The 24,324-nt window shown below is 43.0% G+C and overlaps 1 protein-coding gene across 2 annotated transcripts in view; it reads left to right on the forward strand.

The window, feature by feature from the left end:
* The first annotated feature begins 2,651 nt into the window (after window positions 1-2,651).
* LINGO2 (leucine rich repeat and Ig domain containing 2) overlaps window positions 2,652-24,324 on the forward strand; it is an 888,319-nt gene continuing 866,646 nt past the window's right edge. For both annotated transcript variants that reach the window (XM_060237192.1, XM_060237193.1), the window contains exon 1: window positions 2,652-3,291. The gene's annotated coding sequence lies outside the window, so the exon portion shown is untranslated. The remainder of the gene's footprint in view (window positions 3,292-24,324) is intronic.

Raw genomic sequence — 24,324 nt, forward strand, 5'->3', positions numbered from 1 at the left:
TCTGAGAGAACTGTGGCTGCAGGTGGAGGAGTGGGGAATCCAACCCAGTTTTCGCAGATTAGAATTTGCCACTCTTAACCAGTACACCAAACAGACAGGTCACTGGTAACAATATGAAATCTATATACAAAGTGGACTGTTTTCTCCTCAATGGAAGAAAGTTTTGAAACCTTAGAAGTGTGTAATTTTTTTATGTTCTGTCCTTTTTTGTTCTATATAAGATTTGCCACAAGTGTAACTTTCCAAAGACATCAATGCAGGCATTTGGTCCCTAAAATACACGCAAATATCATGTACAATGAATCACGTGTATATTGTACAATATGTATATAGTACATGAAAATGGAGCAAATAGGTGGAAGTATATGGGTGAAAACATATTTTAGGATACACTGTTTCATTTTCTTCAAAGGCCATAAATAAGGAGCCCCAAGGCAGAGAAAATCCTGCCTCTTTAGGTTCCTGAGCTGGTAATCCAAAACGTTCCAATTAGCCTGGGGAGGTGGCTATAGAGAAAACTATATTATTGTTGTTGTAATTACAAAGTTTTAAATGTGTTCATCTCATTCCAACAATGGCATAGACAGGAGATATACTGAAGCAGAGTTGGGAAATTCCTGGAGATTTGGGGGTGGAACCTGGCTAGGGGCTTCGGTGTAGTATGACACTCTCTAAGGCAGCCATTTGCTCTTAGGGGAACTGATCCGTCTCCGTCTAGTCAGGAGATGCCTTGTAATTCCAGGATCTCCAGACCCCCACCTGGGCAATCCTAGGCCAAAGGAAATGGATTTGGGGTGGAAGAAGAAATGTCACCATATTTATTTAATGTTCATAAGTCACCAGCACAAAGTATAGCTCTTGATCTCAAAACCAACTTCAAAGCAGGGCAGTTGTTGTGGTTACTCCGTAAGTCCAGCTTGCAAGAAGACATTTGTCTCTGTAAATCACTTCTCCAAGCCAAGGCAGCCGGCAACTTGGAGAATGTATTAAAAGTTAAAATTGCATCATTCCCCCCTCCCATCGGTTTCCTTCCTTCAAACATTTGATGTTGTCTTGCAGCTCTAAAACATTTGATGTTTATTCTATGTGGCTCTTACGTTAAGCAACTTTGGCCACCCCCTGTTCTAAGACTTAGTGGCTGCAGTCTTAAAAATACTTTTCCGGGAGTAATTCCCAGGGGATAAACTGGGATTTAGTGCTGACTTCACCCGTTTAGGCTTGCTCCCAGCGTAGTCACTTTCATGAGAGCCAGAGCCCAACGCTGGGCTTCGAAAGCTATTCTGGGCCTAAACCCCTTTAGCGGATAGCCTTGGGAGAATTTAGAGCGGCTTTCTTATAATCTCAAAACTGATCCTCTTTGCTGTAAAGATGATAAATTGCAAAGTAGAGAGGAGGGGGGCGAAACGCAAAAGAACAGCAAAACTCGCGCTATTGACAGGCACGTGGCCTCGCCCGCCCCTTCTCCTTACTCCCGAAATGATACCACGCGTGGGGAGGGCAAGAAGCGAGCGCCTGAGGTTTCGCCCGAGAGAGCTCGCAGGCGCGATGCTCCAGGGAAGGTTGCGGTTCCACCGAATTTCCGCTAATTGGGTATATTTCACACACACAATTGACTTTCTCAGATGCGAATCTCAGCCTTTCCTAACCCACGAGCATTCACTAACGAGCCAATACCTGTGAGCAAAACGCTCCTGATTTCTGACTAAGCAGCCGACGCACCGTCGTGGCGCGATTTTAGACGCTGCAACGAGAGCGTAAGTTCCGTTCAGCCAAGAACAACTTCGTCCAAATTTGCAGCGCTACAAATGAAAGGTTCATTGAGAGGAGGGGGGGAAGCACCTGGGAAGGAACCTTTGATCAGCCAGCTCCTTATGCAAATATATTCGGAAGTAAGCCAGGCTGACTTCAAAGGGCTTGGGGAAGTCTATTTAGGTCTGCAGTCTAGCAATCCCCCCTGATGCTGTGAAATCTAAATAAAAAGGGAGGAAAAACCCAGTCACAGAATCGCAGGCGCCTATTGCAGGAGGAAAGCAAGTCATTGGCCCTCTCCAAAGCGCAAACCCGCCCGAACTGCCTTTCTCGTGTGGTCGGAGCCCCTGCACAGTTCCCCGTGCCTGCTTCGCATCAGCCTGCCAGTCGCACAGAGCCCTGGAAATGGCTGCTTTAAAACTCCTGGGTTTCCCTCCTTCTCTTGGGAAAGCGGCGCGTCCCACCTGCTCCCACCCATCTCCTAATAGGAGCGTCAACCAAAAGCACGCTCGTGTCAAAGCAGAAGGCGCCCATTAGGTGTCTCGGCTCCCTCTCCCGAAGCAACGGCCCGCCACCCTTCTCTTCCCACCGTTCCAAATGGGGTCACACCGGGGACGGAGGCCCCACGGCGAAGCGAAGGATGTGAGTGCGTGCTTGCTCGGAGAAGTGTGGGAGTCTCTTGAGCTCCCGACGCAAACTGCGGCGGCAGGAGCAGCCTGGACTCCTTCCTTGCCAAGTGGGAGTAGCGGGAAAGGCTAGCTGGACGGGAAAGAGTTAAGCGCCGGCTTTTTGCCTCTCCAGTCTAGTGGCTGCTGAGAGCAGCCCGGCGGAGGAGGAGGAGAAGGTGGTGGTTGGCTGGGCTGGGCTGGGCTGGGGAGACCGGCAGAGCCACGCTGGGGGTGCCGCAGCCGGCCAGGTTCGCTCGGCAGCGGCTGGGTTGCTCGGGCTACCCCGCCCCCTCTCGTGCTGCTTCTGCGGGACTTTCGAGGCGCGCGTTCGAGGCCCGGGAAGGAGCCGGCTCGGCACGCGCGCACGCTCCCGCCTAGCCTCACTTCCAGCCGGCCGGGGCTCGATCGCTCGATGCTGCCGCCGCTGCCCTGCCTTTGCCCACCGGAAAGTTTCCGCCGCGTCGAGGCGGGCGGACGGCAGGGCTTGGGAGACGGGCGGCAGCTCCGCCTGGAAGCCGGTGCCCGAGAGCTGTTGCGCGGAGGAGAGCCGCACGGACGTTAAGGGGGAGCGGCCGCCACGGTTTGCCGCGGCCAAGGGAAGACAGCGGCTGGTTTGCCCCTTCTTGGGTCTTCGTCGTCTGCGGGGATTATTGCGGGGAAAGGAGAAAAGTGCCCGCTTCGAGCCAAGTTGGAGAGCGAGGCGATTCCCTCCTTCGCTTCCCCGGCGTTGCCCGTGGGTTGGTCATGTAAGGATTGCTCCGTGGGGTTGCCCTATTTCTTTACCGTCAGCGAAAGCATCGGGGGAGGTCGTGGCTGTGGCGACCGGCTGGGCTGGTTTTAAAGGGCGCCCGGGAGAATTGAGACTGCCTCCAAGGTAAGGGAAAAGAAGCAGCCCGTCTCGCCCTCTTTGCCTCGTTCTAGAGCTTTTATTTCCCTACTTGTTCATGGTGGTGTGTGTATTGGCTCCTCTACAAAAGTGGAAGGCAAAAGCCTCCCCCCCCCCCGTCCTCTTTTTCTCCCCCTTCCCGAATGTATCGAAGGGGCAAAGTGATTGCCTTTGTAAATGAATACGGGAGAGATTTGCGGATGGGAAAATGGATGAATGAATAGAGGCAGATAGGAGTTCTCTTGCGCTTTGTACTTCGGGGTGCCTCAAATGTCATCTCGCAATGCTAAGGCATTGTTCTCCCTGGGGCCCATCCGTGTGTGTGTGGGGGACACCTGGCACCCTCGCCCTTCAGTCAGAAGTGTGTGCCCCCCCCCCCGCCCGGGAAGGTGGGAGAGAGGTTCGGAACTGCCCAATCACCTACTTTAGCTGCTCAGTCACAAAAGCGGCGAGGGATTTAACTCCGAAGGAAGCTTCGTCTTCGCTGCGCTTCCTTTTTCGTCCGCTAGAGGCTCCCGGGGAGCGAGAGAGAGAGAGACCCAGCTGAAAAGGAAGACGCGACCCTCGACAGTTTGGTCGGTGTCGGCCACGCCTGGGGAGAGAATGAAACAACGAGGATGAATCTCCCCCTCTTTCCCCTTCTGGGTTACCCCATTTGCTGCCAGTATGTATTTAAGCAGGGTACTCTTCGGCTCTTAAAGCAGTGGCTTGCGTGCGTTCCAAAAAGGCTCACACCCCTCTCTGTCAGCCGGTTCCATTCCTTCCAGTAGATCTCCATGGGCTGGTTGATATTTCGGAAGAGATGCCCTTAAAACCTTTTCGATTCCCTGTTGGATAAGTGTTCCTTCCTCAAACGTTTCTTGCTGACCCATTCCCCCCCCCCCCCCATGTGGTATGGCTACAAGGAAATGAACTGTAAGGACAGAGGAGAGGAGGACAAGAAGGTGCTTTTGATGTGTTCTGTGAGGACAGAGTTTAGAAAAAAAAAACACCTGAGCTTTCACTGATCAGGGATCTGGGTTCTGGAGTTCCCTTTTTGCTTATATCTGCCTGAGACTCTGAGGCTTACATAACCCTCCCATCCTTGTATACACACCCGTTTGCCTTCCCCTTGTAGTTCAAGCGTTTTCATTGCCTTTCTCTAATCTCATAACAAATCCAATTTTCATTCCCAGTTGTGGCAGAGCTGGGACTGCTTTTTACCAATCCATCTCTGGGGATTTATAGCCTGATCAGAGAAGGTAGTGAACATGTCTTTAAGGCAAAGCTTGAGTCTAGTGAGCCCATTTAGGTCCACAGAATCTGAAGTCCAGCAACCAGTGATGGCATCTGCTGTTAAGCTGCCTGGTTTCTCCAGGCACCCTATGGTCCATCTCCAGTGTACAGTTGGGGTATAATAGTTCCATTCTTGATTCTCAAGCCACAAATGTAAGCCCATAAAATACCCCGTTTTAGCCCTGACTGTGGACTTGGGATGTGTGTGGGGGAAATGAGCCCTGAAGTGAATGGTCTCAGGTTGCCAGGAAACTCCAGCTAGACAGTCACTGGACACAGAGAGGAGAAATGCGGTTACTTCCAGGTAGACCCAGTACCACAGGGTCTACCAGTGGCCAACAGGGCAGCTAAAATTGTTCTGATGGTAGGCTAGCAGTTGTACAAGTAGCACAGCATTTTCCTGCCTCCTGTCAAATTGCTGTGTATATTTGGGTGACTTTAAGTATGAGAAAGGCAAACTGGTTTATTAACCCGGCCATGAAGAAGTATATTTTGTGCTGAACAGCGCTGCCAAAACAGCAAGGCTTCCTCTCCAGGCTAACATTTGCTTCATGACTTGAAGAGAAATGCTCAGTTCAGTGAGGATAAAGGTGATGGGAGTAGGATGATGGAGGATATTTAAAAGAAAGAAAGAAAGCCCTATCAATGTAGCAAAAATGGGTGGAAATAAGTGAAATTAAAAAAAAAATCGCAGTTATCTTTATCATGGTGAGGTTGTCTCACATCTGACTTGTATTTTTTGAAATCATACTTCTCATGTGAGGGGAGAGTCAACCTGCTTAATTGGTTTAATTGATGTCCAGTTTGCATCACGCAGCATATAACTGATTTCTAAAGGAGGTTCCTTGCATTGCAAGTGTTGCCGTTGACATTCTCCCCCCCCCCCCAAAAAAAAACATGTGCATAACTAGAGTAGTTTTAACCTACTTGGAAAAGTTGTAAATTTCTAATGGCTTGTGAAACATTGTTTCTTGTGTTACCAATACAGCCTCAATGTAAATTTCTGAGAACTTTTAAAGATACAGTGTAAGTTTATTTGCCATGTCTTTTTATTGCAACGCTGTGTGAAGTTATTGTCTGAGGGTCAGCAATGTGTGTGTGGTTAAATTCCATTTGAGCCTTCACTGAATAATTCCATTCACATATAACTGGAACTTGAATGGCTCGTCAGGAAAGGAGAGGCACTTTGTGCTGTTTGCAGCTTTGATGTGTAGAAGGGCTGCCTTTCTTCTCAGCTCTCACTGTAAGAATACATAGGTGTTATACTCACCACATGGTAGTGGTTCTTAAATATACTGTGACCTGCAAAAGAGAATTAATGTGATTTTTACAGCATTGGGCATAGTTTTGAGGAATGGATAAAGGTGAATTGTCCCTCATGGCATGGTTGTAAGTTACATTCTAATTCCTCCACCCTTTTATGCCAGCAGGAATTTGACTGCACCCCACAGACACATGAGATACCACACAAAAAAGCGGTGTGCACGGTATTTGAAAGGATTAGAAAGAAGATGTAGTAAACTTGCAGAGGAGTTCATTTATGAACCTCATTCTGTAAGTCTTCTCTTTCAGTTTGTATTTGCTGTTCCCACTAGAAGCAGTACATCTTTCAGGGAACAGTTCCATGAAAATATGTACAGATAACCATGTATATATTTCCCTGTGCTGTGACTTGGCTATTAAGCCTATTTATTGGATTTTATGACAGTTGCTTAAAAAAAATTCAAGAAGCAATTGGAAACAGACAGAATCATGTTTTTTATTCACATACTGTAAGGTAACACTGGAATGTACTTCAGTTCCTGTGTCTGCCATTCAAATGGAGACATTGATGTGAAACACATAAGTAAATAGGTTGTGACGTGGATTCATGTGATTAGTGTTTCATTATAATAGCACTATCTTACTGCATTTTTTTTGTTGTTCCTAGATATTCTGTGAAAGGGCTCTAGGTGGAAATGTTTTCCTGCATAGTAAGAGCTGAGGAAATACGAAGTATCAGAGATGCTTTCCTATATCAGATAAGCCACCTGTAAAACCTTGTAATCCATTTAACAAGTGGCAATGAATTAAGATCTGCATTTTGAATCATAGCTATTAAGCTGTAAAGACAGTGAGTAGGGTTGTGGTTGTAATGGCCTTTTTATCAGTATGGGATTGAATTCACTTTCATGGCTATTATCCTCTGAATGGAGAGTGCTGCAGATGAAGATGTGTTTGGGAATGGCTGCCTATCATCAACATTCTAGAGCTGTAACCTCTGTGTGAAGACTAAAGGGAGCATCACTGTTGTTAATTTGCTTACAGGTTGTACTATTAATTACATTGATCCATTGCTGTCACTTCAGTCAGACTGTTCCAAAAACTGGTACATCCTTCCACTTAAATCACTGGGGAGGCTTCAGTTTACTGTGTTAGCTAGGGAGGGCCAGGATATGTGGGAGAGATGGAATGATCTTGAATCAGTTGAGAAAGAGAAAGAACCAGATGTTTGGGCCTAGATGTTAGCAAACTAGATGCTGAATGCTTCTCTTTCAGAGCACTTTGCTTTATTGCTGATACTATGTTAACATTATTTTTCACCTCCTGTTATAAATGGCTGAAGTCCTAGTGGCTAGGTGATTAGAAACTTCCTAGCTTCATTTCTAGAGGTGCATGGCTGGTTTCTAACAGTGTAGTTGCAAATAATGACCATCTGATGCTGGTCATTGTATGGCCTTGCATAATATACACATATCCATTTTTCTCTGAACTGTGCATGGTTGAAGTCTTGCCTTAGGGTTCATAAGTGGCTTTCTTTTAGCAACTCCCATGAATATTTCTTGTGTGTCCCAGTAAGTCAGGCCGCTTGGTTCCTGTTCTAAGCCATTGACATTTAAGGGAGGTTAATGGACTTTTTTTTTTTGCATGATGTAATTTCTCATAAGTGTCACATGTCTTAGGATATCACCTGGTATCATTGTGATAGTAGAGGATATCCCTTCTGAATTCAATGCATTTTATGTGCAAAGAAATGAACATGTGTCTTCCTTTTAAACTGATGTGATTTCCTCCCTGTTCATGTATTTTTAACTACTGGTTGAGAAGAATGTAAATGAAAGGGGCTGGGCCAAATTAGAGTGTATTACAGTTTACAGACATGCATAGTGCTTTAATGAGCTGGCTTGAAAAATAACATAAAATGATTTCAACAGAGTTATTTGTGCATTAGAACTCAACAGGTATTTTTTTTTCTTTAAAAAAGGTGCTCAATATTTCTGGGTATGTTTTAAAAGGTGGGTGCTTTGTATTTTCCTATAACTATAGTACACTTTTGATGAGAATAGGTAAATGTCAGTCAACTGTGCAGATTTCCCCTGTTTTGCTTCTTATTCGAGATCATCAAACATTATTGAATACATAGAGCAATCCTTGAGCTGCTTTGTCTTCTCTGCCCACACTGAAACTAGTTCAGTCTCAATTAAGGTTGCCTGCGTGGATTTCAGCCATACAAATGGAACCTGTTCTTTTGAGTGACATTTCAATGACCTACTTTCACTTGGAGGTATGCAAGCCAAGTGTTTTCTTTTGTTCCCAGTCCTCTCTGAAAATCATCTCCACGATGATTATTTGCAATCAAAGTGATCAGAGACGTGTATCTCTGAGAAGCTGATCTTCAATTCCCTTTGAACCTTGAAGCTGTAATATGTATACTTTTGCTGAGGAGTCCCTTTCTTTTTATTGATGCGCTGCTGGCTGTTCCATTGTAGCTCTTGTAAAAAATTATGCCATGTGAGAGCAAACGATGTGCTGGCCTTTCCTTAAAGTGGACTTTACGAGAGTAATACCTGTGCTCCTTTATATTGCAATAAATGCATTTCATTGTATGTTTTAAAAAGTTTATTAATAAACACAATTCTCTGACAAATGGAGGTCCCAATTAGTCTTGGCATAGAAGAGAAGCCACTGAAAGAAGAGTTGGGAGTTAGTACCATTGAACTAAAAAGGCTTAACTTCTCAGTAAACATTCATGCTGTCATCTCTAGATAACAAATGCAAAGAGACTTTGTTCTCTATTGTTATGGGTCCCCCCCCCCTCTGGATTTTACTGTATGTTATAAGGGTGTTTTCTCCAAAATGCTAGGATGTAACATACTAGACCTTAATTGACATTGGGATCAATCATAAGTAGTAGGGTTGCCTGCCATCCCCTGGAGATCTCCCACTATTAGAATTGATCTCCAGATGACCAAGATCAGATCACCTGGAGAAAATGGCTGCTTTGGAGGTTGGACTCTATGGTGTTTTTAAAATTGCAGTCATTGGCATTATAAAGTGGAATTAGGTTTTCTTTATCAAAGTTACTGTGACTCTTGTTCACATTGCTTAAAACAGGCTTAAGATTTCTCTTGTAAGACAACACATGCACGAAGTACAATTATATTTTCATTTTCAGTAGCAAACCATGAAGTGGGTTTATTTGTTTTTTTTTACAGAGACTAAATTTAGCTCTCTGTAGGATTTTTGTCTTCATCAGTATGTTACGATACTGTTGTCAATAGATGGAAGACATCTGACAACCAGGCTTAAAAAGAATTATCATAAAATTGTGTTTTCATTCTTATTCTAGCCAACTGAACAGTCAACCAATAAATGCTTTGGTGAACTTTTCTCCCTCTCCCCAAATACTAGAATTTGAGGGCATCCAATGAAGGTGATGGGCAGTAGATTCAGTATAGATAAAAGGGAATACCACTTTACATGAGTGATTAAAATATGGAATTTGCTTCCAGAGGATGCGGTGATGGCCACAGGCATAGACAGCTTTAACAGGGGATTATACAAATTCAAGAAGGATAGGACTATCAGTAGGAAACCTCCATGTTCAAAGGCATAGAGCCTCTGAATGCCAGTGCCAGTGGGAAACATAAATGGAAGGTCTAAGTATCTATGCCCTTTTGTTGGCCCTTTAGAATAACTGGTTGGCCATGGTATGAGACAGGATGCTAGACTAGATAGATCACTGGTCTGATCCAGGAGGGCTCTTCTTATGTTCATATCATAGGATATTGAATGCTTTGCACCCTTTGTAGAAACATTTTTGTTTGTTTAAAACTTTAAAAAGGTGATATGAAAGAATTACACATGCTTTATTAAGATGTAGTCTGCTTTAACAGTGATGGCTGCATTAAAATGGAGCAAACCCAAAATAGATTGTGGTACATCTTAAAAAGAGAAGGCAGTCACTGTCCAAAAGATGGGCCACCATTTCAAGAAGTATAACCATAGCAAACCTTTTTAAAAATAACATCACTTTTGTACCCTATCCTCCTTCAAAGGGGGCTTAGGACATGTGTGAAAACTAAGGTTGCAAGCATTGCCTCAACAGATGCTGGTGGTGTTGGTGCTTGGGCGTGGTGGATTTTGGAGATAATGTGGCATCACTTTTGCCTGATGCTGTAGGAATTTCCCCTAATATATAGATTAAGACCATAGAGACATGAGGAAATTCCTTGAGCATCACCATGGAGGCCATCTTTTTTCTCTTGTTCCTCTGTTTCTTAAAGGCATTTATCTCCCTCAGGCTGGCATATGGCAAGCAAGACATTATATGAACAATAACACATTTTATATTTAACACCTCTGTATGAGAGAGTATGGTGAAAATGAGTGGTACAAAGTTGCTGTGTGAGTTCTGGGACCAAGCAGTTTGAATCCAGAACTTGCTGATCAGGGTTCTGCAATCAGACGTCCATGGCTTACCACCTGTAAGGTATCATATAAAAGCAGTTTCAAAATAGTGAGTCAAGAAAAGCTTTTTGGGAGGTTCCTTGTGACTGAGAGATTGCAAATCCCAATGAGGACAATAGGAGTGATTTCTGGGTTACTGGGTGAAGTTAACATATTGGTGGGCAATGAGACACAATGCTCCAGTAGTGTGGACCTTAGGCAAGTCACAGATCAAGTACTCGGGCTCAAATGCTTATTTCAGGATGGGCACTGAGACTGGTGGCAGGGCTTCATTTGCATTTTGACTTTGGACTTTGGACTTACCTTATACAAATAAAACACTAGGGTTTCCCTTCTTTTTTCCCAATAATAACCTTTTCATGTTTGTTGAATGCTGAATTTGTTAAATTGCTCATGAAATCTACCTTTTTTTCAGGATCATTTTATTTCTCACAGTGATTCCCTCATCAGCTGGATTTTTTAAAAAAAGATGTAGGTTAATATATTATCTCACTTTTGGAGTGCCTCCGCCTAGAAACTAGCTGTGCCCTTTCTACTGCCTAAATCAACTTTTTCCCCTCCCCACTGGTATGGCAGAAGTGAGGTCAATGAGATGATAGCTCACTTGCCTGATTTTTCTAGAACACTATGCTCAGCAGGCAACTTAGTATGGTGCATCTTTGTTCCCTGCTCTGCAGTTGTGGTGCATCATAGTATACATGGGCTGAATTTTATAGGGGCGCCAAGCAATGCTCCTTCCAAGCTGTGAAGTCTCATGAGCAAAAATTCTGCTCCATGAGCTACTGGTATTAAAGTTGTGAGGGAGCGATTTGGTACTGCATAAATTAGTTTGCTCTGGGGCCATCCTTCCTGAGCTAAGACAAAAAAATGTGTGAGCCAGAGGCTAAACAACTGTGAGTTAGCTCACACTAACTCAACTTAGAGGGAACACTGGCACCAAGATAGCAAGGTGTGTTGAGAAGTTCGTGTTTGGGCAAAATATCCGAGGAATTATGCATATCACATGCATTGGAACAGGGAGGTTGGATATTGTCCTCTTTTCCCCCTCCTTAAGTTCAGTCCAGCCAGTGTTTCTGTGATCAGATCCTAACACTGCAGAAAGCATTGGCTGTCTCATGATTATAACTCCCTAACCCTGATTTTAACATAGCATGGGCTACGTTCAGTGCTTACTTAGTTTTCCAGGCACATTGGCACATTTTAAGAGAAGCCTGGCATAACTTCAAGACATGACATTTTGAAGGCAGATGGTATTAAACAGGCAAAGGCAAAGCCTTTTGTATTGGAGCCCAAGGCTTATCTGGTTCAAATACTACATATGTATGCCTCGGAAATCTTCTGTCCCTCCCGTTTATGCTGTGTGGAGGACCAAATTGTCAGAAGGGCAGGCAAGAGCCTTGCCTGTCTTTCAAGCTGCAAGTTTAGCAGCCACATCTCATGATGTCACAGCTAACCTGAAAGACGTGCAAAGAGTGCTTCCAGCCAGATATGTCAGGTCTGATGAGCAAAGGGAAGAGGGAGAGGATTTTAAATATGCATTGACTGTTAAGAAGTGGAAGAGGAAATGGCCTGAAGAAAGACTGGGAAGTCATGGGGAAAGAAAAGGTAGTAAAAAAGAGTGCGAAGTAAAAACACAGGATAGCCTTGTCTGTCTCATTTATGAACTGTAAAAGATAGGTTATGCATTGGGAGCTGGTAGATTCCTTTCCCAATTGAGTAAGACAGGGTCTTTGCCTCTTAAAGATGGATGTTCCCTGGGTGGAGTAGGGAAAGCAAAGCAACCATGTGTCTGCTTCCAGGTGATGATATGGAGGGTGCATATTTGCCGTCAGAACCAGCAGCATCATGTCGCCGTCTCCTCTCTCCCAAGTGCTGTGTATTAATCCCAAGCTTTATCCAAGTTTCCTTGTTTCCTCCTTTTCTGTCCAAATGGCACACAATAAATTAATGTGGGGATAGAAAATCATGAAACAAAGGACCACTACATCAGCCATTTGGTATTACTAAATAGTGGAGAGGATGAGACACCGGGTTTCTCTTTTAACTGGAGCCATGCATCCTCCCTATCCTCTAGCTAAAACCATCAACACTTTGTGCCAGAATGGAAAGGAAAAACTTTCATAATGGTTGAAAAATGGCAAAAATGCTAGATTGAGGGCATATAAGGCAATTTATGTCAGGAATTGTAGTCATGATTCCCAACAGATTAGCAGACTGATAGCCAGTGAATTCTCATGACTCTGCTGGAATGAATGGATTGTGCAGCTGCTTTAGTGTCCTTAAGTGGCTCCCACGTAGGGATTGTGAATTCCCTTGTTGTTGATATTCCATCTATATTTCACTCCTTCTAGGAACAGAACTTGAAAACATGCATTAGCTCTGTCTAGGCCCCCCCCCACACACCTTTTGGTGCAGAAGAGAATGTAAAGCCAGTGCCCGTTTTTTTGTTTTCTCAGAGTCGTTTATAATCCTGATGCTTCTGCTCACCAACTAGGACATCTGTGATCATTCAGAGATGGCAATTCAGGGACTGAAAATATATGTAAAGATGTGTTTTTCAGGCTGTAGAGAAATTTAAGGAAGGGGAAGATGAAATGACTTTTAGAATGCACCTGGGTATCAAGTAGATGATGCAGCTGAGAGGAATGTTCCATCTGATTTTGAAATAGAAAAGCAACTTTGGAGGGCTGTAATCAACAGTGGAAGAGTGGCAAAGCTGCTTAACCCTTTACTTTCTTGCTGTTAGTGAAACATCTCACTTTCTGCTCCCCAAGCCAATGTTCTATCACCCTCAACCACTGGATACAAAGATAGCTTTGTGGTGTTGAGTGTTTTCCAGAAAATGGTGATATGAGAAAGGAGCTAAAATGACTGAGGGGTGATATGATAGAGGTTTGCAAGATTATGCATGGGACAGAGAAGGAAGAGAAATAAGTACTTTTCTCTCTTATGATACAAGAACTCATGGGCACTCAATGAAATTGCTGAGCAGTAAAGTTAGAATGGAAAAAAGGAAGTACTTCACTCAAAGAGTGATTAATACATGGAATTCACTGCCACAGGAGGTGGTGGCAGCTGCAAGCATAGACAGCTTCAAGAGGAGATTGGATAAACATAAGGATCAGAGGTCCATCATTGGCTATTAGCCACAAAGTATAGATGGAACTCTCTGTCTGGGGGAAGTGATGCTTTTTTTGAGGGGGGGTAACAGTGGGAGGACTTCTAGTGTCCTGGCCCCACTGGTGAACCTCCTGATGGCACCTGTTTTTTTTGGCCACTGTGTGACACAGAGTGTTGGACTGGATGGGCCATTGGCCTGTTCCAACATGGCTTCTATTATGTTCTTATGAGCTCAACTCTTCTTGTGTTCCTGATCACAGCATTACAAAGTTAATTCCATGAACAAAATAAAAATCCAAGAAAAAAACACTTGGAATGTGGTTTCATTGACTTTCAGGTTGGTTCAAAATGCCATTACAAAGTACTTCTATTTAGGTTTGGCTGTTAGGTCCAAAAAAGCCCAATAGACTAACCAGGAAATAGTTCCAGGTGAATAGCTGTGTTTAGTCTGTAGCAGTAGAACAAAATTCAAGTCCAATAGCATGTTAAGGACCCAGTCCCCCCCCCCCCCTTTCCGAATAAGCTTTCATGAGCCAAAGCTAACTCTATCAGATACTGGAAGTGAGCTTTTACACACCAAAGCATATACCCTGGAAACTTTTGTTGGTCTTTAAGGTGCTGCTGGACTTGAATGTTCTAACCAGTGAAATATTTAGCAGATGTATATATTTAAAAAACTTAATAATGGAGGGGGAGAAAATACATTAATAATTTACAGGTTTGATTATGCTAGTACCAAAATAAAATAATAAACTGTTGTTGTGAAGAGATGGCCTAGTGGAATATTGAACACACATGAGCACATGCAGTTGCCTCCTGCTGAATCAGGCTGTTGGTCTATCATGGCCATTATGGCTTACACCGACTGGTGGCAGCTTTCTAGCACCTCAGGCCGAAGTCTTTCCCATTGTCAAACCTGGGACTTCCACCACACAAATCAGATACTCTCCCATTGAACCATGGCCACTTTGACAATATTTGGTTGCAGTCAAATGAGTGGGGATGAGTGGACAATATTTGACTGGTCAGTTCAGAGGCACTCCAACTCTACTACTCTCCTTCTGTCCTTAGCAGATTATTGCCTGCAGCAAATGGCTGGTTAAGCTCTGCTAAAACTGTGTGAGCCAGGCTTCATTATACATTGAACAGAACAAGGAAATTGTGCTGTGTCATCACACTGTGGGCACCATGTGTCAAACATGGGAGGCAGCAAGATGGCTTACATAGCCTTTTTGCCCCTCAGCTTTCAATATCTGTCGTTCCATTGCAGCCAGTGTGTGGGGAATAGTGAAGTCTCAGGCCTTTAGACTCGCTGGACTCATGTTGTGTCCTTTGAAAAGAAGTTCAACAGAAAAAAAAATCTTTTAATAGATTCATGGGGATTCAAAAGCCCTCTGGAGAGAGACATAAATCTGTGTCCAGTCCCCCTCTATTTGGCTTTAGACTTAGTTAGAAAAATATGTGATTCATATTTATGCGACCAAGGCATTTACTGCATCGTATTTCTACAAGCATTATGGGATATATGTTGGGATAACAAGTTGTCGTCATTATCCCAGTTGTATTTTTAATGTATTATTTATGTTGTTGCCCACTGGCTACTTGCAGATGAATGCAAAATCAAAGCCCTTGGCCTGAAGACATCTTAATTGGTAGCAAACGGGGGCAGGATTGCGAGGGGGGGGGACGACGACGACACTGCAGCTATCAGAGCATTGCACAAGGCTTGTAATGTGCAATATATATTTTCTATGCTCCAGTTATTGTAGTACTGAATGTGGGTGTATGTCCTTCTATTATCAGTTGTAGTCTAAGTCAAGGCACTATGAGTAAAAGGTAGTTGGAGCAGATGAGTCCCTTCTCATTTCTTCTATTAGTCCCCTCAGCATTTTAACTTCCTGTTGTGTAGTATGCCACCTGCTTCTTCTTTAGATATCTTCATATAATATATACCCCCAAATACCCCCCAGAGATCTTTATACTCTATGGATCAACATTTGCTGGTGATCCCTGGCACAAAAGAAGTCCACTTAGCCTTAACCTGGGCCAGGTCATTTTCTGTCCTGGCCCCTACCTAGTGGAACAAGGTCCCACTGGAGATTAGGTCCCTGTGTAGACTCTTGCAGTTCTGCAGAGCCTGTAAGACAGAGCTGTTCCGCCAGGCTTTTAACTAAGGCGGTGAACATTTGCCAATCTGGGGCATCCCTGCTGAAATCAGCCATGGTGCCCACCTTCCAAAGTGACCATTTTCTTGCAGTAAAGCCTTATGTCCTAGTTAAAGTACAGATTATGTGCACAAAGTACAGATTGTGTGCTCACAATTTATGTTACAATGGCTTTGATCAAGGATGTGCATCTGTACTTTTCGGACCAAATTTGGGAGGAATAGAAACATTATTCAACACATCTTTTTGACTAGGACATAAGACTTTTCTGCAAGAGAATTTATCTTTAAGCCTTGTGCCAATTTACATCTATTATACCCCCCACACACACACTTTTGGCCCTACATATGTTTGATAAATGTTTGTATAATGAGCCTGTGCATATACAATATGCTTGGTCTCTGAAGAAGGCCTTTTAAGGCAGAAAGGTATCCAGTAGCATTGGCTTCCATTTGGTTTTTCTGGCAAGATATTTTGTATTTTTGTGTGTGCATGTGTGTGTGCACCTGGAAGCCATGGTGACCTCTGGTGACTGACCCCTCCTAGGGGCATGGAGGATATTTAGAGAGGTGGCTGAATAATGCCTGTCCCTGTCCTCTTGACTGCTAACATTCCAAGGAGATCTCTCATCCAAGTACTTGCCAGAGTCGACTCTGCTTAGCTTTTGAGATCTGACAAGATTGGGCTTGCCTGGGCTATCCAGGTCAGGGCTTTCCACTTGTTTTTTTATGCATTTTAATTTATAATGAGGCTAATGTTGGGCCCTTAAATGCTTTTAACCATTTTAAAATAAATACATATATTTAAATAACATTGAAGTTATATATACTGTTTATAACAAAAGGCCCTAGGTTTGTGCTAATTTTCTTGTTTCTTGATAGCTGCAGTCCTGTTCAGGTGAGTATGCTGGACTTGTGCATTGAGAGCCCAGCAGTTTTCAGAAGCAAGTCCTGGTAGTAATTACTACATACATATGGGATTTTGAAATTTAATATTATTTAAAATATTTATTAGACCTTTTCTACCTTATGAGTACCCATCTTGCTGGGGGAAAAGTGTAGATGACTGGGGAAGGCAATGGCAGATCACCCCGTAAAAAATCTGCCATGAAAACGTCATGAAATGACTGGTGCTTTTGCACAGGGGACTACCTTCTTCTTCTTTTTTACCTTATAAGAACTCAAGGGTGCTTACTATGTAAATAATAACATACATAAAAATCACTAGTGAAAATCAATTAAAACTGCCATTAAGCAGAAGAACTGATCAATACTGTCATGAATAAATCTGTCTTCAGCTTCCTCCTTAAGATTGAGAATGAGGGGGGCCAGGCAGACCTCCCTGCAGCGATTGTTCTGCATCTTTGGATCTACCACTAAAGAGGCTCTCTCTCATGTATCGATTGGATGAGCTTCTTTGGTCAGTGGTGACAGTGAAGAGGACCTCTCCCTATGATCTTATTTTCTGGGCAGGAATGTTTGAGCTAAGACAGGCCATTAGATACGAAGTCATGTAGGCCTTAAAGGTAAAAACCAACACCTTGAATTGGGCTTGGGTGCAGATCAGAAACTAGTATGATTGCTGTAAGATTTGGGGTCACATGATCTTGAAAAGTGGCTTCACCCAGCAGTCCTGAAACAACTTTTCAAGGGTAGACCTAAGTACAGAACATTGCAGTAGTCCGGTCTAGATGTAAGGAAGGTATGGATCACTATGACTAGATCAACTGAGCCAGAAATGGACATAGCTGGGCAAAACCACTCTGAATTATAGCAACCACCTAATTTTCTAAGGTGACCACTGTGCTTGAGCAACACTCCCAAAGCTTGCTTTTCAAGGGAAGTGTAATCCTATCCAAGACGGAGTTCTCAAGTTCTTGGCATGTCTTTCTACACCCAGAGCATCCCTGTTTTGTCAGGATTAAGTTTTGTCTTGTTCACTCTCACCTAGCCAGCTACTGATTCCAAGGCTTAAAACATTAACAGCTTCCTCAAAATTTGGTAGAAAAGAAAGGCAGAGTTGAGTATCAAATACATATCAGTGACACTACAGCTCAAAACCCCTGATGTCCTCTCCTAGTGGTTTCATGCAGTATTAAATAGCATGGTGGATAAGACTGAACCCTGTGGAACACCTCAGGCCAACAGCCATGGGCCAGAGCAGGAATACTCCAGCACAACTGTCTGGGACTGGCTTCCCAGACAGGACTTGGAATACCTTAATTTAATGCCTCTTAGTCCTGGGCATGATTGAAACAAACATTTGTGCTGTCAGGTGTTGAGGTCACAAATATTGATAAATTGTCTCAGTAATAAATACATGACCTGTTGTGTTATAACATCTCACCCAAGATTTTTCCCCAGAGTGTTGCATGAGGGTTAAAAACTGGTGATTTCTTGGCTGCATTGGATCACAAGGTACTCCCCCTGAAAGACCAGGTCTGCAGCTTGGGAGTACTGCGTGATCCAACTTTGACCTTGAGTGTTTATATGACCTCCACAGCATGCAGTTCCTTTTGGCATCTACAGTTGGGAAGCCATCTGCATCTATTTCACAAGGGAAATGCTTGTGGCACAGTTATTCACATTCTGGTCACCTCTAGATTAGATTACCATAACACCATCTGTGCGGTGCTGCCCTTGAACACTTTTTAAACTACAACTGCATCACAGTTGCTACTCCTGCTAATTGGTTAATGATGCCTATCACTTGGTGGTGCAGTGAATATAGCTGACAGTTTTTGTAAAATTAATTTTTATGCTACAAGTTCAGTGTCTCCTAGAGAAAGAAACATAGCATCTCTTGTATATGTGTCAAAGAACTTGAACTGTCCAGAAAGCAAAAGGCATTCTATGTTTGTGCATATTTCATGATTACAAGGGTGGAAAATCAATGAGCATTCAGACCCCTGCCATTTTGGTGTTGGTGTAGAGAACCATTTCTGGCTAGTTGTTTGTTCTGCTGAAACTTGTTTGTTCTGCACTAATATCATGACTGCAATTCTGTATCCATGTTCCATCAGTGTGTGTTTGCCAGGAAATTGTTAATTTGAGCAGTAGTGGGGAATGGAGAACATCTGGTAGGCAGACAGGAAGCTCTGTCTCTGATTGGCTGCTGCAAAGCTCTCTGAGCCTTAACTATTCCTGCCATGTTTGAACAATTGTTGGAGCTCCATTTTCTTGCCCCCCCATCCCCATCAAGAATGGATAGCCTTGGTTGTGTATTCATTATGCCACAGGTGAAGGGATAACATTCCCAGCTATTTATTTATTAAGTATTTTCTATCTCACATTCTCATTCTTGCAAGTTCATGAGGCAGCTCCTTATCATAAAACATAAAAGTACTTTACAAAGGAAAATGCTAAAAAAAAAAATTAACTGTTAAAATAATAGCAAAAAATAAAAATAAAATCCAGCCTGTGACCCTAAACTTTAAAAAAAAAATGTAAACCCTTAGTTAAAGCCAGAGTGCAAAGGAATCTTTTCTTTTGGCAGCTAGATCTGGTAAGGCTAGGCACCAGATACAATTCTGCTGGGGGGCATCATCATAGAAAAGTTCCTTTATCTTCTGGCTGCACATCTTAGTTCAGCCAGTGAGGACCCATTTGCAAGGCCTGTCCAGAAGATTGTAATTATAAGGCAGGAACATATGGCAGATGGTAATTCTGATTCCAGACAGTTTTGGATAATGGGGGCCATCACCTTTAACTGAGTTCAGAAACTAATAGTCAGCCTATTGAATTCTTTCAGATTGGTATGATGTGACTAAGTAATAGTCTTGCTGCAGCATTGTCTACCAGTTAAGTCTTTGGAATAGTTTTCAGGAGTTGGTGTATCTTTGTTAATACATGCTGCTTTCCTGCAGCCTTCCATCCTTCCGAGGTTAGTAAAATGAGTGCCCAGCTTGCTGGGGGGAAAGTGTAGATGACTGGGGAAGGCAATGGCAAACCATCCCGTAAAAAATCTGCCGTGAAAACGCTGTGAAAGCAATGTCACCCCAGAGTCGAAAACGACTGGTGCTTGCACAGGGGACTGTCTTTACTTTTTTTAGCGAATGTGCAAACTTTTCTCCCTGTCTCATAATACTAAGGCATCAAGTGAAGTTGATGGACCATAGATTCAGAACAGACAAAAGAAAACGTTTCTTTATTCAATGCTGGGGATGTAGTTAGTGATTGGTTGGCCACTCTGTGAAACAGGATACTGAACTAAATGTGTCATTGGCCTGATCCAGCTAGCAGGACTGCTCTTTTGTTCTTAGGACTGCAGAGTCAGACATTTCCCAAATAGAAATAGACTAGGGCTCTCTCACTTTTAACTTTCAATTCTAGCATTTCAGAGCTGATAGAGTTAATCACAAGGGTAGATGGCAGGTACTGCAGGCAGTATGGATTTATTTTACTTTATTCCCCATCCTCATTTTTTTTTCAAATGGGAACCCAAATATGTTTACACATTCCCCTCCCCTCCATTTTATCCTTACAAGGTAGGTTGGGCTGGAAGTGTGCAACTGGCTCAAAGTCAGCCAGCAAGCCTCCATGGCAGAATGGGGAATAAAATCTGGTCTCTCAGATACTGACACTGTAAGCACTACACCATACTAGCTCTACTGGCTTAAATGCCAACTATATTGTGGTGGCATATTGATTGATTAACAGCAGAATAGAGACTTTTAACGCTTGTCACTTAGCAAAGAGGGAAATCTTTTTAAAAAATAAATAAAATAAGCTTAAATTTGACAAATGGGGAAACTGTGAGACTCGGGGTGGGGGGGTGGGGGGCAGATTGGCTACATCAGGAGATGTAGCCTAATATGCAAAGGAGTTTCTGCTACAAAAAAAGCCCTGTAGCTCACACAGCAGTCAGGAGATGGAGGTGGTTCCTACTTCTCCTCTTCCTTTGATCTGCCCACTTGTGGCAGCATTTGCCAGACATTGTGATCCATTTACTGCCCCTAATGTGGGGAGGATGGAAAAGGCCAGGCTGAAGGAGGTGCATAGTCTGCTTAAGAACCAACCATGTTCCCCTGGTTTTTTTTTTTGGTGGGAATTTAAGCCCTCTTTTTTAACTTTTCAGATTTATCTGCAACTTGCAGGTTCCCCTAAATTTGCATAAAGATGTTCTTTCTTCATGGCAGCTCATATCCACATTTGGGGCCAAGTTGAGAATTAGATATATTGATGTTATTAAATTCTGAACCCTCAGTAATTATTTTGCTGGTAGAAATAGCCTATAGTATTTTTAAAAAACAAAGGACTTTTCAGTGATATCTATCAAAATGGCCATTCTCTGTATTCACACTGTATATTATAAATATCATGCTGAACTGCTGTAAAAATGATTCTTATTTCCTACTGGATGAAGTAGTGTATGTTACAAAAATCGGTTAATATCGGCTATATTCTCTTTCCCCTTAAAGCTGGGTTTTTTTTGTTTGTTTGTTCTCTGCTGGATATTGACATGAAGTGCCAATATTATTTTCACCTGAATTTTTCAGGAAATCTTCTTATGATAAAGGCAGAAGTATAACTTCCTTGAAAGAGAATATTTATTGATGCTACACTGTAAATTATTTCACCAGCTTATCCTTTGTTCTTTCCTCCTTTTTCTGTAAGAACCACAAATTGTAATGTGGTGGTATACATTACGAACACAAAAGACCAACGCCCCCCAAAACGCTACACAGTGTGTGAGCTTTCAAATTTTTCTAAACTCTTGGATGTTATAAATGGGGGGGGGGAAGTTGGGGGTAAAACAGGTATCTTGGAACATCTTAAGGCCATTAGCATCTTGTAGAATGTTTTGTTACACTCACTGGGCGCAAGATGCAGCAAAGAAAATCGTGCAGTAACCTTATCCTGTTATTGTGGAATTTTCCATTTGAGCTCTTCTACAGTCTGATTTCAAAATTGCCTTTTGAAAAGAAGGTGATGACTTTTGTAGTGACTTATAAACCTAAGTCTGACTCTATTCTGTGACACCTGGAGTGTGGCCATTTAGAGGAGTATTGAGGAAATAGTGACACACTTCGGATGGTTTAAAGTGGTGCCAAGAACCACAACAGGTCCCTCTATTTCCTCTGGGCACTCCATCACAGCACCCAGACCATACATTTTGTGAAAACAACTCGATTTGTTAACATGAATACTTATTATCTATGTGCAGGAGACATCCTCTCAAAAGCCCTATGAAGCAGGGTAGGCTGAGAAACAGTGGCAGTCCCAGCTCACATTTCTCCTTTTCCTCCCACTTCATTAAAAGGACTACAAAATTTACAGCAGTGTCTGGTGACAAGGGACATCAGAATACTCCTTTAGTCCACATTTCTGGCACTTTTTTCTGGTTTTCATTGCTGTCTGAATTGATAACTTATTGGCTTTTGAACTGTGTTTGAGGGAATCTAGGGGTGTCGGAGAAGCATACCAGGGATTTCTCCAGTGAGAAGATGAATCATGATGGGGAATAAACGCTCTGAAGGATGAAACTACCTATAATTACTAACCTTCTGTGACACAGTGAGCTTGTCCTATAGGGAGTGTTTGGTACATTTTAGTTTAGTTTTGGTGCATCTTTAGCTTGGAGAAATGACAACTGAGGCGTGACATGATAGATCTTTACATAATTTTGCATGGGATAGAGTAGGTAAAAAAAGAAGTACTTTCCTTCCTTTCTCACGATACAAGAACTCGTGGGCACTCCATGAAATTGTTGAGCAGTTGGGTTAGACTGGATAAAAGGAAGTACTTGACTTAAAGAGTGAATTTACTGCCACAAGCAATGGTGGCAGCTGCAAGCATAGACAGCTTCAAGAGGGGTTTGGATAAACATTTGGAGTAGAGGTCTGTGATGGTAATGAATGGGTTAACAAGAAAACTAAGGACGCATAGAGCCTGCGTCAGGTGATTTGAGGGTGGGGGCCAGAGTGCTCGGAACTCTCAGAGGTGATTGAAAGCTAATGGCTGAGGGCAGTTAGTGTCTGAGGGAGTCTGGGGGAGACTGCTGAAGAGAGCAGTTGGTCTGAGAAGGAGCTGAGACAGTAGCTGAGGAGAGTCTTCAAGAGAAGCAAAGCTCACTGTTCACTCTATTTAGACAGCCACGGGGCTGTGTGTGACTAGAGGAGAGTCACAGTAAAAGACCTGAGAGGTCACAGACACAGAGACACTTTTCTTAAGAGCTAAAGAGGTGGTTGAGGGAAAGATGTGGGTCTAGAAGTCTGAAGGGCTGGGAGAAGAGACACCAGTCGACTTAAGGGACTTGGCACATTATACCCAAGAGGTCATCCCAGAATAGTGTTGGAGAGTGAAAGCTGTATGATCTGTGAAACCTGAGGGACCTAAGTGAACTAGATATTATAAAGCCTAAACTATGAAGAAACTGTTAACTGCTTGAGATACAATATAGCCCATGTATATATTTCCCATTCTCCAGTTGAAGACGGTGTGTGTATGTTAATAAATTTCTGTGGTTTACTTTAAAGTTCTCTGGTGCCAGTATATTGGGAAAGCTATCAAAGCTACTGTGGTCTCCTATCTACAAACTGAGGTTATATCCATCTGAAAGCAAAACAACCCCCCCGAAGAGACTAGTAGTGAGGAATCCATATTACACCCACCCCTTGAGTTCCATAGTCATGAGGGAAAAATTCAAAAGGAAGAACTGAGGTGGAAGAGGGGTTGGGGTAGCCATAAGCCGCATATAGAAGCGATTCAGTGAGACCGCGAGGCGCGCTGTTATAAGGTCCATAAGTAGCTATTAGCTACAAGGTATAGATGGAACTCTGTCTGGAACAAGTGATGCTCTGTATTCTTGGTGCTTGGGGAGGGGGACAGTGGGAGGGCTTCTAGTGTTCTAACCCCACTGGTGGACTTCCTCATGGCACCTGGTTCTTTGGCCACTGTGTGACAGTGTTGGGACTGGATGGGCCATTGGCTGATCCAGCATGGCTTCTTTTATGTTATTTTGTTTTTAGTATGTGTTCACTATTCAAGCAGAATCTCTTGTAGGCCAGCTTGGTGCTTTGAATATCCTGAGAGAATAGTTTATAATACATGGTGATATATAGCAGAGTTCTATGGCAGATGTGAGTATCTTGTCTTTTGATTTTGGGGGAGTTCCCTCAATATAAAGTTTGAAAGAGATTTAAAAAAATGACCAGAAATGGTGTGCAACCTGCTTTTGGACAGGGACTATCATCATTACCTTGACTATCTAGCTCAGCTGGTCAATATCTCCTTGCTGTATATGCTATTAAGTGTCCCTGCTGCTCAAAATTGTGCTGAAAGAGAGGATTGTGTTCCTGCTGACACAGCTTCATCCTCTGAGAAGGATGCAGTCCTTGCAAGAAGGTAACGTCTCCAGATAACTTTTGTTTTGGTATGGGAGTTAACAGTGAATTGACTGGTGAATCTGAAAGCCATTCCAATGGAAATCATTTGGACAAACATGGCTGTAAACAGAATTCCTGGGAACTTAACAGTTCTAAGTTTTTTTTCCTAATGGAAAACCTTAGTTCAGACATTGCACCATGTTAAATAATGTCAGAGGCAGCTGAACTATGGTAGTGTGGCCAGCTGGCAAACAGAAATTTCAAATGGGTTTTAAAATTGTGTGTTAACCATTATTAACCATCTAATACAAATTTATCATAAGGTTGGAACAGAGATCAATTGTGGAAATCAATTCTGTGCCTCTGGTCCTGGAGACAGGACAGCTGGGCAGATAAGCAAATGAA

The sequence above is a fragment of the Heteronotia binoei genome, chromosome 4 (genome assembly GCF_032191835.1).
Source record: "Heteronotia binoei isolate CCM8104 ecotype False Entrance Well chromosome 4, APGP_CSIRO_Hbin_v1, whole genome shotgun sequence".
NCBI lineage: Eukaryota > Metazoa > Chordata > Lepidosauria > Squamata > Gekkonidae > Heteronotia > Heteronotia binoei.